Genomic DNA, 15,942 nt, shown 5'->3' on the forward strand with positions numbered 1-15,942 from the left:
CTATTTCTTGAGATCTTAAATCGATCACAAAAAAATTGGCGCTTGCCTGTTATGATAGAGCTCTTTGGTTCATTTCATCTTCGAATTCATAGCAGAATATGAAACATTTAATTTCATTCGATCTAGTCATAAACTGTTTGATGAATCACCCAAAACCTACGTTTCCGTGCTCTGTGAAAACATTGATTTTCTATTGATTTTGTAGGTTAAATGCATTAAAGAAATTTGACAACGTTGAACCAAAGGGTTGAGGGATCACCTAGTCGATTTTAATGTGATCATCAGAGTAAAAATTGCAAATACTTCCTCTATCTATGTTTAATACTCTATGATGTGATCTGTCAAACTGGTGACAACTTCAAATGAATACAAAATAAATTTTCCGATTTGCACCAATTTTTACCGTTCCCGAGTCAGATGGTAAGTCTACCACTGTATTTTCCAGATTGAACATTTCGTAAAGAAGACATGCATACATAAAACTATTCACCATTCGAGGCCCAACTTGGACATTATGAAAACGTCAGAGGTCTCTTTTCGTTTCATATTTTCCGAACTTCTCCCAAAGTTCCATCCCTTGCGATATATGCGGCGGTAATTCTAATCCCGAAGACGACTCCTCCGGGTATAGAAATTTGAGTTCTGAACTGAAGTTGGATTCCACTATCCCCGATTCCAATACATTATTAATGCAGTAAAACTTTGTTGGATAAATAATGTCTCAACTAATGGGATTACCTCTGTAGGAACTTAATTCCGACTTGGCGACATTCATCAGTTTTCCACCGCTGAATTGTGATTGGTAGGGAAACGCTTTCCTTTTCAATTAACTCTATTGTATTTCCGCTGTGGGATATTTGGAGAACTAGCTCAATTCTTGTTGTAGTGCCCCGATGGGAACCTTTTTTTTATTTTATTTTATTTTGGAATCGAAGGTGAGGTTAAGCCCTAATTCCTCAAAATTCTAGGAGAATCCTACTGTTTTATTAATTATTTATTAATTTTAAAAATCAATAATGTGTTGGGCCTCCAAGATGTGTTGTATTCTCAGGAACACGTTTGTGCATACTCCTAATCAGATCATCGATTTCCTCTTGGGATATCTCGTGCACAAGTGATGCTAGGGTTTATGGAGAATTGGGTAAACGGAGTTATCTTCCTCCTATAATATCCTAGACGTGTTTAATGGGTGAAAACCAGGAGATCTAGGGGACTCAGCAATCAGGCCATCATTGAATTTAAACAGTAGATTGGTGGGCGTCCTCATATGGGGTATAACAAGTGGTTCCAATTGATACTGGGTGAAATACTTGGGAGTCATGGAACACCCAAGATCATGTCTTCCAGAAACAAGAGACTCCCATGCCATATTATGATTCATTCCAACATTGTGTTGTACATGTCGTTCCAGAGCATATTGAAGATCTCTTCTGCCACCACTTTTGAACTAGTGATAAGCACATTACTGAAGGCCTTCCATGGTCTCCAAATCATTGATGTGTGCGTATCTCAAGATTAACTGATTCTATTGGTGATATTGCTGCTGCAGCACGTAGTGTTGACGGAAACCTATAGGTATGTCGATTATTCGTCGATTTTGAGACCTAGGCATTCCACAAACAAAGTTACACCGTATTTTAAAGGCTTTTGAAGTCCAGGTAACATAAGAACTCAAACCGATTGATCAACAGTAACGTTGTAACGCTTATTGGGTCGTAGAAAGTATCGAAATGATACTGATTTTCATCGAAAGAATTTCTTCAGTGACGAGGCTCACATTCACCTCGGAGGCTACGTGAATGAGCAGAATGTACGCATTTGGCGCTTGAAAAATCTTAGAATGATTGTTGAAATGCCTCGCAATCCTCAATGTTTCACGGTTTGGTGCGATTTTTGATTAGACCCTACTTATTCGAAAATGAGACTGGTGCTATTACGGTAAATTGAGTTCGCTACCGAGCTATGATTAAAGATTTTTCATAGCTGGAATTGAAAGATATTGATGTAGACGATGTTTATTCTCAATAGGACGTGTCACACAAATAACCAAACAATCGCAATTTTGCAAGAAATGTTTCCTGGTCATGTTATTTCTGGAAGAGATCTTGTAGTTGAACACCTTAACCTTTTCACTCTGGGGCCTTGTCAAAGATAAGAAAGATGTTCCACAATCGATTCAAGACCTCAAACATTGAATTCGTGGACATACAGGCGCAAATGTGGGTATTGGTCATCATCGTAGCTTTGAAGGTCATTTGGCTGATATCGTTATCCATCGTTAATAAAATTGTTGTGACTCTGTCTGCACACAGATGGCGTTATTATAGGGGTCATTGCGTTGCAACAGAGTCACCTCTTCACGATGGTATGAGAGGGTGTGTCTTAGGTAGAGATCGCTGGATAGCCTATCTGATGAGTGCACCAGCGATCTAGGGATGAAACACCAACCCCTGTGAGAGGGCGCACCTCTTAACTTGGCTCGGCAAAGACTCGCCAAAAAATGAAATACATATCCATTGATTTCTGTTTAACTGAACCCGTTTTTCCAATGGATCTCTTATTGGAAAACCCTTTAGTATGAAAGCGCCATCTACGGAAGAAAGGAGAAGTTTGTTCAATATCGAATTTGCGTTGCCTGGAAGTATCGAAGAGTTCCACATTGTGCCACCAAATTATTTGTGCTCATTTATCTATGTATTTTTGAATAATTCATTTCGACCTTACGAATACCAACCGAAATTTTCACATTATTACATACCAACTCGATAGATGTCTTGGCATCTATCAAATCGTCGAAATGTTTATCACAATGACAACCACTTGTGGTTCTTTCAAGGCGATTGATTTCAACGTCTGTACAACGTTGTGTTTATTTTCTATCCAAGAGTCGTAGATAAAACGTTGTGATAACTAGTTTGCAACCCACACACTCATATAGGTATGATGCCTTTATACCACTTGTATAGTAAAGAACTATTATTGTAAAGGGTTTTCCAATCGGGACTTGACAACTTTTAATTCAATTTGTGAACGCACCCTTTCTCTCATCATCGAACTTTTACTATCAATTTATTCAGTAAACTTAAAATTTTCATCATGGTAAAGTACAGGAACAAACAACGTCTGCAAATTATAAAAATTTACAACAGAATTTCGGATACGGTGACCGCTACTTTAAGAGCGTTAACTTCGATTTTCGGTCGTAATTCTCGCACTAGTAAACAGGCAGTAACAAGTTCAGTACAAAAATTTGAGTCTACATATTCGTTGTGTGATGCCGCCATGCCAGTTCGACAACGGGTTGGTCAAAGTGTCGAAAATATCGCTGCCGTTGAAACGTCCGTAGAAAATATCCAAATCAGTTAATTCTACGGCGTTCTCAAGAGATGGGCATCGCCCAGACCACTCTATGGCGAATTTTGCGTAAGGATATTGGTTTACACCCATACAAGATCAAGCTGACTCAAGAATTGAAGCCGAAGGACCATTTGAAGCGACGTACGTTCTCCAATTGGGCTCTGGAAAAGATGCGCCAAGATGATCAATTTCATCACAAAATCATGGACCAGTCGATTGGCCGCCTCGTTCGTGCGATTTAACGCCTCTAGAATTCTTTCTTTGGGGCCACGTCAAGTCATTGGTCTATGGCAACAAGCCGACGACGTTGGAAGAGCTCAGAGCCAACATTGAATGCGAAATAGCAGCCGTTTTGGCCGAAATGTGTGGCCGAGTCATCGAAAATTGGGCCCAACGAATCGACCGCTGCAAACGTGCCCGCGGTGGCCATATGAACGGAGTCGAGTTCCATTCATAAATGTTTTGATTGTACTTCAACCCGATAATGAAGGTTTTGAAATATCTCAAATGGTTTGCATTTCATTTCGAGAAAAGTTGTCAAGTCCTTATTGGAAAACCCGATATTTTGTTGTATCAAGATTAATTATTTCACTTATATTGTTGGGGTTAACACGCATAGTGTACACACAGCCTCGAATCTCTCAAACATGGATATAATCCTTCCAGATACGGAAAATCTCGGGACACTCTGGACCAACAATCGAACAGCGCATCCGTAAGTGGCTGTTCGAGCTAGATAGCCATCCTCCGCTTCAGTGCATTCGCTGTTAACAAACTCCCATTATAATCGAATCTCTTACTCTCAGATCGGCTGGAATGCTGCGGAATAAAAGAAGTGGAATTAGGTCAATACTTCACAGATAGTTAAACACGACCTACCTACTCGATTGTCAGTTTATACAGTTCGAATCCCCACTTCCAAAGTAGAACGGTTTCAATGCCCCCATACACACACAGACAAACCAGAAATCCATCTCCGTCTGGAGTGTATACATAGGTCAGGATGGATTGGGGTAGGTTGAAATGTGTACTTTGTGGGGGAGACATTGATTGGGGCCCATTTTGAATGGGAATAGAATGGTGTTGGATATCCGGAAGTATGAGTATTGTGCGATACTATTTTTAGAACCGTAATGATCATTAGACGTTATCTGCAGGATTTATTACACAACCTGCTCTCTGGATTCCGCTACGAATTCACTAATGGATTTATTCCTGTTTGATTTTACGATTGGTTTTTCAAGCAGAAAATTGAATAACACTTCACTGAAGAGGTCTGGCTTTACTAGTAAAAACACATTTTTTCTTGAAAATTCTATTTTATTCGTCAACATAGTAACCTTCAATAATGTTACATGTACTCCAACGCTCCAATAATACTTCTATAGAAATATCCGTTTTTGTTTTTGGAAAAGCTTTCAACTTCGACAAGCACATTTTCATTACAGACGAATTCCTCTATTTGGAGAATTCTTTTGGGGCTTGTGAAAAGCCTTGAATTACTGGAGGCCAGATTTGGAGAATAAGCTGGGCGGTCAAGCAGTTGAAAGCGCAATCCGTTCAATTTTTCATGGTTTTCATTGATTTGTTACTAGGAGGATAGACTCGGTGAAAAAAAATTTGTTCTTTTGCATTTGGAGACGTGTTTTTTAATATGTGTATTATTCGGACACGTCATGAGGAACAGTAAATCAAGTACTGCAGTTGACAACAAAGGGAAAAGTGGAAGGCAGGAGGGAACCGGGTGGAAGAAGACATTCATGGTTGCACAATCTTAGTAAGTGGTTTGGCCAGATATCCATACAACTTTTAAGAAACGCAGCGAACAAGATGAAACTTGCCATGTTGATTGCCAACGTCCGGAACGGATAGGGCACGCCAAGAAGAAGATGTAATATTCACTTTTGATGGTTTAACTTTTGTCAAGATAGTCAGTGAACAGTATACCATACACGTCCCAAAATATGGATGCCATAACTTTACCAGCTGATGTTTGAGATTTCGGTTGTGTTGGAAGGTTTTCACCTACTCCTTTCTTCTCAGGAGATGCTGTCCTAGGAGTGTAGCGATGAATACATGTCATAATGTTCATCAGAACATTATATGTAACTAAAAGTATTACGGAAAATCTAAAAATGTTCTCTCTTAAGATATTATAAACGTTATGAATGTTATGATTCAAAAATGAACGGTGTGGAATCTCAAGATCATGAGATATTCTCTAACATAATTCTTGAAAAATTATTAAACTCTCTCTAATGATAAAGAGAGAAATTTTTCACGATAACAAATAGAGATTTCAATATCTCGATTAACCCGAGGATTCATCCTCAAATTACATCAGTTCCTTCAACTCGAACAACATTCCATTTACACAGGGCAACAAAAAAGTTTTTTTTTTGGTGCCTGGGATTTAAAAGCTGATTTTAATATATTTGGGACGCTCAATCTGTTTTTCTCTATCAGCTCTACTTTTTTAGGTACATCAAATTATCTATCTATATGGGTTTCATTCAGTATATTCATTTATGACAGTTCTAAAATTATTATATATTCATTAATGTAGGTACAATGGTTTTATTGTCAGTTGTGATTGAGTGAATTCCAGGTCAATCTATAAATAATGGAACCATTGCCTATGAGGTACCTGATCTGACCCTTTTAATCCCCTAACTCGGGTAAGTAAGAGAAAAAATCATACTTTCTTCGTTACATTTAAAGTTGGGCATAATGAAGAAATTTGTGAAAGCTCTTGCTAAGAATAGGTCATGTTTTACAAATATAAGAGTGAAAATGCATCAGTTGAGCGCAGAAAAACTAAGAGCAGGGATATTTGACGGTCCACGAATGAGACAATTAATTAAGGATCCTGCCTTCATAAATTCAATGAATCAAGTTGAACGAGAAACTTCACAGTTGTAGAAAATTTTCTAGGCAAACATAAAGCTCAAAACAATGTTGAAATGGTTAACAAAATGCTTAATAGTTTCAAATCCTCAGGGTGCTATATGAGTATTAAAATACACTAAAATACATTTATACAGCCACATACCATTTTCAAGAAAATTTAGGAGACATAATTGAGAAACAATGTGAAAGATTTCACCAAGATATTAGAGTTATGGAGAACCGCTACCAAGGAAGATGGGACATGCACATGATGGCAGATTACTGCTGGAGTTTAAAAAGGGACAGTTCGAAAAAACTTTCAAAAACGTCGTGGAAAAGAAGCTTTCGAAGTGTTGGGTGACTATTTGATTTCTTCAAGGTTTTTTTTTTGTTTGTAAGTACGATATAATATTGTATTTTGTATAACTAAAATTAAACACTATAAAAAGTGGAACCATTATCTATCAGGTACCTGAACTGACCCTTTTAATCCCCTAACTCGAGTAAGTAAGAGAAAGCAATCATACTTCCTGCGTTACATTAAAGTTGGGCTTAATGAAGTAATTTGTAAAGGGTATTGATAAGACCAGGTCATGTTTTGCATATATAGGGGTAAAAATGCACCAGTTCAGCACAGAAAACTCAAAGCAGAGATATTTGACGGCCCTCAAATAAGAAAATTAATTAAGGATCCTACCTTCATAAATTCAATGTGTCAAGTTTAACAAGAAGCTTGGATCATTTGTTGCAGTTGGAGAAAATTTTCTAGGCAAACATAAAGCTCAAAACACTGTTGAAATGATTAACAAAATGCTTGATAGTTTCAAATACTCAAGGTCCGATATGAGTATTAAAATACACTTTTTACACAGCCACTTTGACCGTTTTCCAGAAAACTAAATTTAGGAGACATCAGTGAGGATCAAGGTGAAAGATTTCACCAAGATATTAAAATTATCGAGGACTCCTACCAAGCAAGATGGGACATGCACATGATGGCAGATTACTGCTGGAGTTCAAAACGGGTCTGTTTAAAAATACATTCAAGAATGCCGCGGAAAAGAAGCTTATTTTTTTTTGTAAGTACGACAAAATTCGTATCTACTTCGGTTTACTACGGTTACGAATTTGAGTTAAAATAACCTATATTTCCCTTAAATTGTTTATCTTAAAAATTCGAGCTCCTAGGTGAAAATGAATGAGTTATTTGAATTCAGGACATCTTTTCAAATTCATCAAATTGATATCGAATCAGCTCGAAAAACCTCGACACCAAAACAGTTGTGATCTCCAAATCACGACTACGTACTGTGCATAGCGTATAATCTGGATAATTCTCGCAGAATGCAACTAATATCTTCCCTCCTCAATCCAAGGAATTGAACGGAAGTTGACGGAAGACCGAATCATCAAACCGAACTCAATAATTCACACAATCTACCGGCTTGAAGTCTCAGAATCCTCATCCCGAATGCCCGGAGGATCAAGCGAATTTGATAACCAACTTCCGATCTGTGTTTGTACACAATGTTCCGGAAATCAATTAAGGAGCAGTAATAAGGAAATAGCCGAAATCAGAGGGGGGCTAATTAGAGAAGCTACAACATTTTATGTCGTATCGTAAACACGAACTGTTTTGCCTTCGCATTAAGATACACTTAACACAACATAGACTTCCACGATCATCTCGTAGGGGAGTGGAGAACTTCGAGATCCGATTCGCAAAAAATGTTGGGTGCGGAAAGACAGGTTATGGTGATAGCTGATACAGAGAATTTGGTCCTTCGATCTGGATTTCTACCTTTAGCTTAGGGGTATGAACATTATGAGCATGTAATATCTACTAAAGAACTATTTAACTAATAGAAAACAAGTCGTTCAGGTCAGCAGTTCTTAGAGTTTTCAGGAGATAGTCACGTATGGAGTACCGCAAGGTATTTTTTTAGGACCAATAATGTTCCTTACATACGTCAACAGTCTGCTGAAGATTAAGGAAGTTCAATATGCGATTTATTTTGCAGATGATATTGTTATTCATCTCAGGGGATCTTCTTGGAAGGGAGGTGCTGAAGAAAGAAACACAAAGAAAATTTTAAGAAATAAACAAATGGCTGAAAAGTAATAAGTTCACCTTGAACAAGAAAAAACAAAATATATGGTCTTCAGCTCTAATGCTTATGGTATACCGAAGTTGGAATAATTGAGATTGACAGCGAAACTTCTGTAGTTGAAACTGAAAATATCAGGTATTTAGGAGTAATGATTGACCAACAATTAATATGAGGTGAACATATAAAAAATCTTACAAATAACGGGTGTTTTTTTTCGAGGTATAAAACCTTAAGTTGGCATTACTGTTCAAAGTGGCAACCGATGCAACAGCTGTCAAGTGATTTATTCTTAGTTTGGTTTGGCAATTTATCATGAATAGACTCATGCCTAAAAAACGCTTGCAAATAGTGCAATTTTATTTCGAAAATAATGGTTCTGTGCGGAATACGTATCGCGCACTACGTCCATTAGCGATGAAGCGCACTTCTGGTTAAATGGCTACGTCAACAAACAAAACTGCCGCATTTGGAGTGAAGCTAATCCTCAAGTGTATGTCGAAACACCGTTTCATCCAGAAAAACTGACTGTTTGGTGCGCTTTATGGGCTGGTGGAATCATTGGTCTGTACTTCTTCAAAAACGTCAGAACGTTACAGTCAATGGTGATCGGTATAGAGCCATGATTACTTACTTTTTCATTCCTGAATTGAACAACCATGATGTCCAGGAGCTGTGGTTATGGTTACAACAAGATGGCGCAACATGTCACACAGCTCGTGCCACAATCGATTTATTGAAAGACACGTTTGGTGACCGCCTAATTTCACGTTTTGGACCTGTGAATTGGCCTCCAAGATCTTGTGATTTAACACCGCTAGACTACTTTCTGTGGGGCTATGTAAAGTCATTGGTCTATGCGGATAAGCCACAAACCCTTGACCATTTGAAAAACAACATTCGCCGTGCTATTGCCGATATACAGCCACAAATATTGAAAAAAGTCATCGAAAATTGGACGTCCAGATTGGACTACATCCGAGTCAGCCGTGGCGGTCATATGCCAGAAATCATATTTGAAATGTAATGCCACAAGATTATCTTGCGGATAAATAAAATTCATGTCAATCGAATAATTCATAGTTGTTTTATTGCAAAATAAAGTTCTATAGCTCTAAAAAAAAACACCCTCTAGAATAAGAGGTCGGCTATACAAATTCAAATACCTACGTGTTCATCTGAATAATATCAAATACTCAAAATTTTTCTATAAAACCCTAGTACAATCACAAATCAGCTTTAACATTATTGGGTGGGGTGGTACTTACCAAAATCATATTAGACCACTGGAGGTTCTTCAAAAGTGGGTCCTGAAACTGATTCACAGAAAACCACGTGCTTTCCCGAGCCATGAATTATTTGAGCTAGCTTGATGTAAGGCAATTATACGCTATTGAAGTACTATGTAACATCCTGTCCAATAAGATAATAGTGAACCCCCTGGAACATGATTACACAACCAAGAACAGAGATCATAATCACCAAACACCCAGATGTATAAAGACAATTGGCCAGCAACTATCTTGCACTATCATGAAAATATATGGTGGTTCTAAAGTTATGGGTAACTCAAGAAATTGACAAAATCAATTAAACACTCTGTACCTTGATTATAAAGAGAGAAAGAGCCTTCAAATATAGGTTATTCTGACTCGCCTCAGCATCCTCTTTCTACCCACAGCTTTCGCTCATTTACCAATGAATCACCCTGTATACAAATAATTCTGCGAGACAAAGAATTTTCATTGAATTATATCCTTATATAGAGAATATTGACTTAATTTCGCGTCAATAAACAATGATAATGATAAATCAAGTTTTTGAGCAGTTGAAATCGAGTAAAAAAAACAAGGTCGTGCCAAAAATTGTCTTCAAATAGAAAAAACCAGGTAAATACTTACTTGACAAGGCAAATTTTATGGAATTCATATTAGTTAATCAAAACAACCAACTGTATTATTTAACTAAATGAATACACAAATTAATTTTCATAGCGCTCGTTTTCAATTTTTTGTCCAGCATAGAAGTACTCATTAACTTTTCTTAATGTAAAATATTCTGCAAAATGACACGAAGGTAGATTCAGTCTTTCAATTAAATGCAGAAATTAATAAGTCTTTTTTGATTCGCCTTGTTGACGATGCACTTGAATTGGTTTCTTTCTCTAGTTTGAATAAAAATTAATTAATGTGACTCACATTGAGCGTTGAACACATTTTTACGGTGTAATGAATATAAATCTAATTTGACTTATCAAGATTATAACACACACGTTTCGTTTAGTTTCGATTAGTCGGCAGTAACATAAAGTATAATGTTTAGAAATTTTATTAGATTTTATGAACGATCCGAGTCAAGACATGCATTTATTTTTCAATGAAATATGTAATTCATATTTTTGCGGATGCTAACGATTTCATTATTTTGCAATATGACAAAATTTTGAATTCACATAGCTATTTTGATCTTTATTATCTTCATAATAAAAAATTATGAAATTCAAAATTTTTTATTATTTCATTGGGAGTAAAAGAAAATATCTTCATGATTAAATAAAAGTAAAAATTATTATAGTTAGTATAATATCTTCGACTATTAAGCTCGAATAAGATCTGCTAATTGTATTAATTTCTGCGCAATATCAGTTTATGAATTCGGCGAGATATTCAAACCAAAAAGCGTTGATATGAAACAATTAAGAAAAATACAAAAATTCAGTAACTTCATTTTCACGCAGAATTATATTTTTTATCGGGTTGATTATGCAATCAATAATTATTTTCTTGCTTGAAGCAAACTTATTTCTGTAAAATTTCCATCTCATAAAATATAAATGATATAATTCAATTCCCCATCAGAATTGAAGTGTTTGAGGTTCACAGATAAATGACATTTTACGATGAGCTGAACTATTGATTGAATGAAATAAGATTCATGGTCTATAAAAAATTTAGTGCTAGAATTCATTGAATGTACAATTTATTATTACCTACGATCTAGCTGAGAAATGGCTTCACGTTCCAATCTGAAAAGAATAATTTTCCATACTGGCTATAGAAATACTACTCAATATTTATTTTCTATAATTGAAACTTCTTCTTTCGCATTTCTGATTGCATTTTCATCATGTTGTTTTAATATTGACTGTTTTACGACTGTCTGATGAAACGGCAGGTTCAAACATGTATGTTGGGCTCAATTAATCCTTCAACGGTCAATGGCTTCATCAGGTTTAAAGGAACCAAGACCCAAATAAAGGCCAGATGCCCAATTCAATTGTTTCCTTCTTTAACTGTTGATGTAATGGTCAACTATTTGAATTGATGATTTATGTGTGTTGGAGATTAAAAGTGTATTATTCTGTTATACAGTGCGCTACTTGAGTAGCTGTTATCATTTCTGAGATGTAGGGCAGATTATTGCAGAACCCAATGCTCCTGAATAGGTATCAGTTTTTGTTTTTTTCAGTGGATTTTAACTTTCCAGAATGGATATAAAAAATAAGGAAAGCATTGAAGTGAGCAGTTTTTGAGCGTTCGTTTTTTAATTCGTCCTTATGGATCACAATGGTCTCCAAGAGTGTAATTGGCGCATGAACGAACGAGCGGTCATTTTTTACGTTATTCTTCTTGAATTTTTCATGATTCTGGTGGCTTTCTAAAAACGACATTTTGGAAGCCGTTACTTTTATAAACCTGCAAAATTTCAGTTCAGCTTGATCTGTTGCAACATATTCATATTTCGTGTTTAACTTTTAACGTATGATGGATGTAATAGGTGAACATTTTTGCTTCCGCCGTTTTGCAATATATGTCTATAGCGGTAAGTGGTAGTCGAAGTAAATAGATCGTAGATGCCATACAATAAGCTTAGGTATTTGTAAACATAACACCATCAAAATATTAGTCGATTTGTACCTGCATCATGAAGTTATTCTCAATTAAACATGTCAGCTCACGAGTCAAATTCTCGTCATTTGCGGGAGGTTTTAATTTTCTGCTTTCATATGAGGCTCATCGAATGCTTTCAGATATCTATGGTGCGGTCGTTATAAGTGGAAGAACGTGCCGAGAGTGGTTTCAACGCTTCAAAAAAGGTGATTTTGACGTCGAAGACCAGCATGGCGGTGGAAGAAGGTGGAAGGTTTTCGAAGATGCGGAATTGGAGGCATTACTTGATTAGGACTCGTGTCAAACGCAACAAGAATAGGCAGGATCATAGGGAGTGATGCAACAAGCCATTTCAAAAGTCCTGAAAGTCATGGGAATGATTCAGAAACAAGGAAATTGGGTGCCGCACGAGTTGAAGCCGAGAGATGTTGAACGGCGTTTGTTTGAAAGTGAGCAGCTGCTTGCAAGGCAAAGACAGAAGGGATTTCTGCATCGAAAGAAGTAGAAGTTCGTGGATCGCCTCAAAAGATGACCAATTTTTTCAACGCGGATTCAAATATATATCCAGTTTTTCCAATAAAGTTTCGAATTTCGGAAAAAAATGGCGGAAGCAAATTTGTACGAATATTTATGATCGCAAAAACTAATCAAAATCTTATTATGAGTGAACAAACTTCTTTGGAAACTTCTTCAAAAGAAAGAGAATCGATGCAAGTAAATCTTCAAGTTTTTCGCGTTCGAATACAACGGCTGACAGGTGAAAATCCATCTCAAGAAGTGTATATGCATTCAAAGGACATCGGAAACGAATAAAAATTTATTTTCGCTGCACTGAAGTGATGAAATTTTAATGGAAGCTTTGTTTTTCACAAAAAAGTGAATATATCAATCACTCGAAAACCGCTAGAAATAGGAACAAGGAAGTAAATACATAATTAATCAAGAGATTATTATAAAGTGATGTTAGTACTTCTTGATATAAGCAGCAACGGGTTTTTTTTCTGGAATTTTGAAGCGATTGATAACATTTCTCTTTGTAATATGTAGAAATGTTTTTTTTTTCTCCTTATGTATCGATGTATATTGTGAGTGTATTGTTATTATTTTTCGCCCTCTTTGTATTTTTTTTAATCTTTAAACACCACTGCAACTATTAGCGAGTACATATTTTTGGGTTTGTCCTGTCATGTACTCCATTTGAATAAATAAAATAAACATTGAAAATATTTAAGACCGATAGAGCCGTGTTTCCTACTAAAAAAACCAAATTTTCAATTAAATCGTATCTTCCGTTCTCCTTGAAAGCCTAGGGTACCATCAACCGTGGCCCACCCTGTATACTATAAGGAATATTAAATATGAATTTCCGTGATTTCGACGTGAATTGTGTGAAAATTTCATAGCATAATAATATTTGGGATTTCAACTGAAAAAAATTTGTGGGTACCACCAGTGTTAGTAGGTAATTAAGAAGTATTTAAGGACCAAGTTATCCTCCTTCATCTTGGACATCACACAAACAAACGAATCCTCCTCCAGGTACCTCCGAATCCACCAACTCCTCATTACGTATTCTTCGTTCCACTGTAGCCCCTTCAATTCGAACCCATCGGAATAAAGCTAATGAAATCATCAGCGATGATTAATTCCACACTACCGACCTCAGGCGCCCCCCCTCTCGCTGTCAAGGTCAAGATCGCGAATCCGACTCGAAGGACCAGCAAGATCGCCGAAGTCGACCCAACCGACATGATGATCAGTGCAGGTGCTGCAGGGGGGCATCTGATCAATCCCAGAGCGTCCGCAAGAGCATCGCGACGGCCGGCGCGACGCCAGATGTCCTAGCGGGTACGACGCTCGCATCGGACGTTGTCGAGCCAGTCGTATCCTCGCCACCCGTAAACGGCACGCGTAGCGCTCCGCACAGAAGACGCTTCGCGCCGTTTTTCGAACGCCAGAACGCACTGTGTCACACCGAGAATTTTCCGAGTTTTCCACCGACTGGATATAGCCGACATTGTCCGTGAAAATTTTTTTTGGTTTTTTGGATGTTTGTTGGAGTTGTCTTGAAGTGTGTTAGTTGGATTTGCTCAGTGTTCAGTGACTTGTTCTGGAGAAAAAAAAACAGTTTTGAGAGATACTGCTTGTTTTTTCGGTGAGTCGATGGTTTTCCACGATGGTTTGCGTAGAATTTCCGTTGGTCAATTGCAAAATTATGGTTTATGTAATGATGTTATTAATTTAAACTGAAATATTTGTGTCTTACCCAGAGAATTTTCGAAATCTCTACCGCATATTTTCATTCTGAATATTCATCTTCTATTTTGTTTTTGCCTTAAAACGTCCTTTATATTCTCAAGAAAATAATGGATATAATACTGGATGCATTTGAACTCCAATGAATGGAACCAATGAAAACGAATTTGAAATACCTATATTAACATTTTTTGTATGTTTGTTGGGGTATCCTTGGATTTGCCGATTGTTCAGTGACTTGGTTTTTTTTCTTGAACTTTGTGAGATAACGCATACATTTTTGTGAGAATGAAGTTTCTCCACGAATATTTGCGTTAAATTTTCTTTGTCAATTTGAAAGATATCATTTATGGTTCAAATATTAGTCCATTTGAAATATTCGTTTCTTGCATATATTACCTGACTTATTTCAAAACTCCCCACATTTTCGCATATCTACAAGAATTTTTCACTGGATTCTTAATATTCTGTTTGAATATCTTGTTTATTTTTCGTTGGAAAGTCTTTTACATTATCATAAAAAATCTTAATCAATAGAATATCAGATGAACTTTTGCATCATTGAATAGAACCAATGAAATCGATCTGAAAATGCCCAATATTTCTAATGAAAATTTTTTGAATGTTTGTTTGGCTGTCCTTGAACGTTGGGTTTGCTCATTTTTCATCAACTTGTTCTAAGGAAAAATAGGTTCTGTAAGATACTGCATACTTTTAGTGAGCGGAAGTCTCTTCACTTATATTCACTATGACTGTTTATGAGGAATTCGAAAATAATGCCAAAGTTTATGGTTAAAATTATGATCCATTACAATAAATGCAACGATGATTCCTATACATGAAAACTCTGAGTTTTATTACATATAGAATTTTTCAAGTTTGTTTCATATTTTCGCGGTTTCACAACAATTTTCACTAGTATTAATATATGAAATTAATTTCACGGCTCATTAGACGTGAAAATCATTATTTTCTATTCTTAATATTCTTTCTTAATATATATCTAATCTAACTAATTTATTTTGTTTTTAAATTGGGACGTCATTCACATCCTCAACAAAAATCGTTTTATGATATTTAATACATTCGGATATCAAGAACTCGTACCAATAAAATCGGAATTAAAATGATCATGTACAAAAAAAGTTTTCTTGAAGTGAATGAAAAATTAAGTCAAATTTGATCACATTCTTTTCACATTGATTCTTTTTTCTCTCAATTGAAAAATAAAGTTTTCTCCTGAAAAAATCCTCTACCAATTCTCAATTCCGTCTATTCCTCAATATCTGCTCCGAATTAGATTCACATTGCGAAAATTTCCCTCGATAAATTGAAGTCTGATTAGTTTTGCGTTTGAGGTTCGCAACATATTATTTGTATACTAAATTTGACTACAATAAAAATATTTTCTTGAAAAATTAATTCCAGCTTCTTGTCAAAAA

At 36.2% G+C, this 15,942-nt stretch overlaps 1 long non-coding RNA gene across 1 annotated transcript in view; it reads left to right on the plus strand.

The window, feature by feature from the left end:
• Positions 1 to 340: 340 nt before the first annotated feature.
• LOC123679861 overlaps positions 341 to 15,942 on the plus strand; it is a 120,612-nt gene continuing 105,010 nt past the window's right edge. The window contains exon 1 of the long non-coding RNA XR_006747450.1: positions 341 to 420. This is a non-coding gene — a long non-coding RNA (uncharacterized LOC123679861). The remainder of the gene's footprint in view (positions 421 to 15,942) is intronic.

This window comes from Harmonia axyridis, chromosome 5 (genome assembly GCF_914767665.1).
Source record: "Harmonia axyridis chromosome 5, icHarAxyr1.1, whole genome shotgun sequence".
In the NCBI taxonomy this organism is placed as follows: domain Eukaryota; kingdom Metazoa; phylum Arthropoda; class Insecta; order Coleoptera; family Coccinellidae; genus Harmonia; species Harmonia axyridis.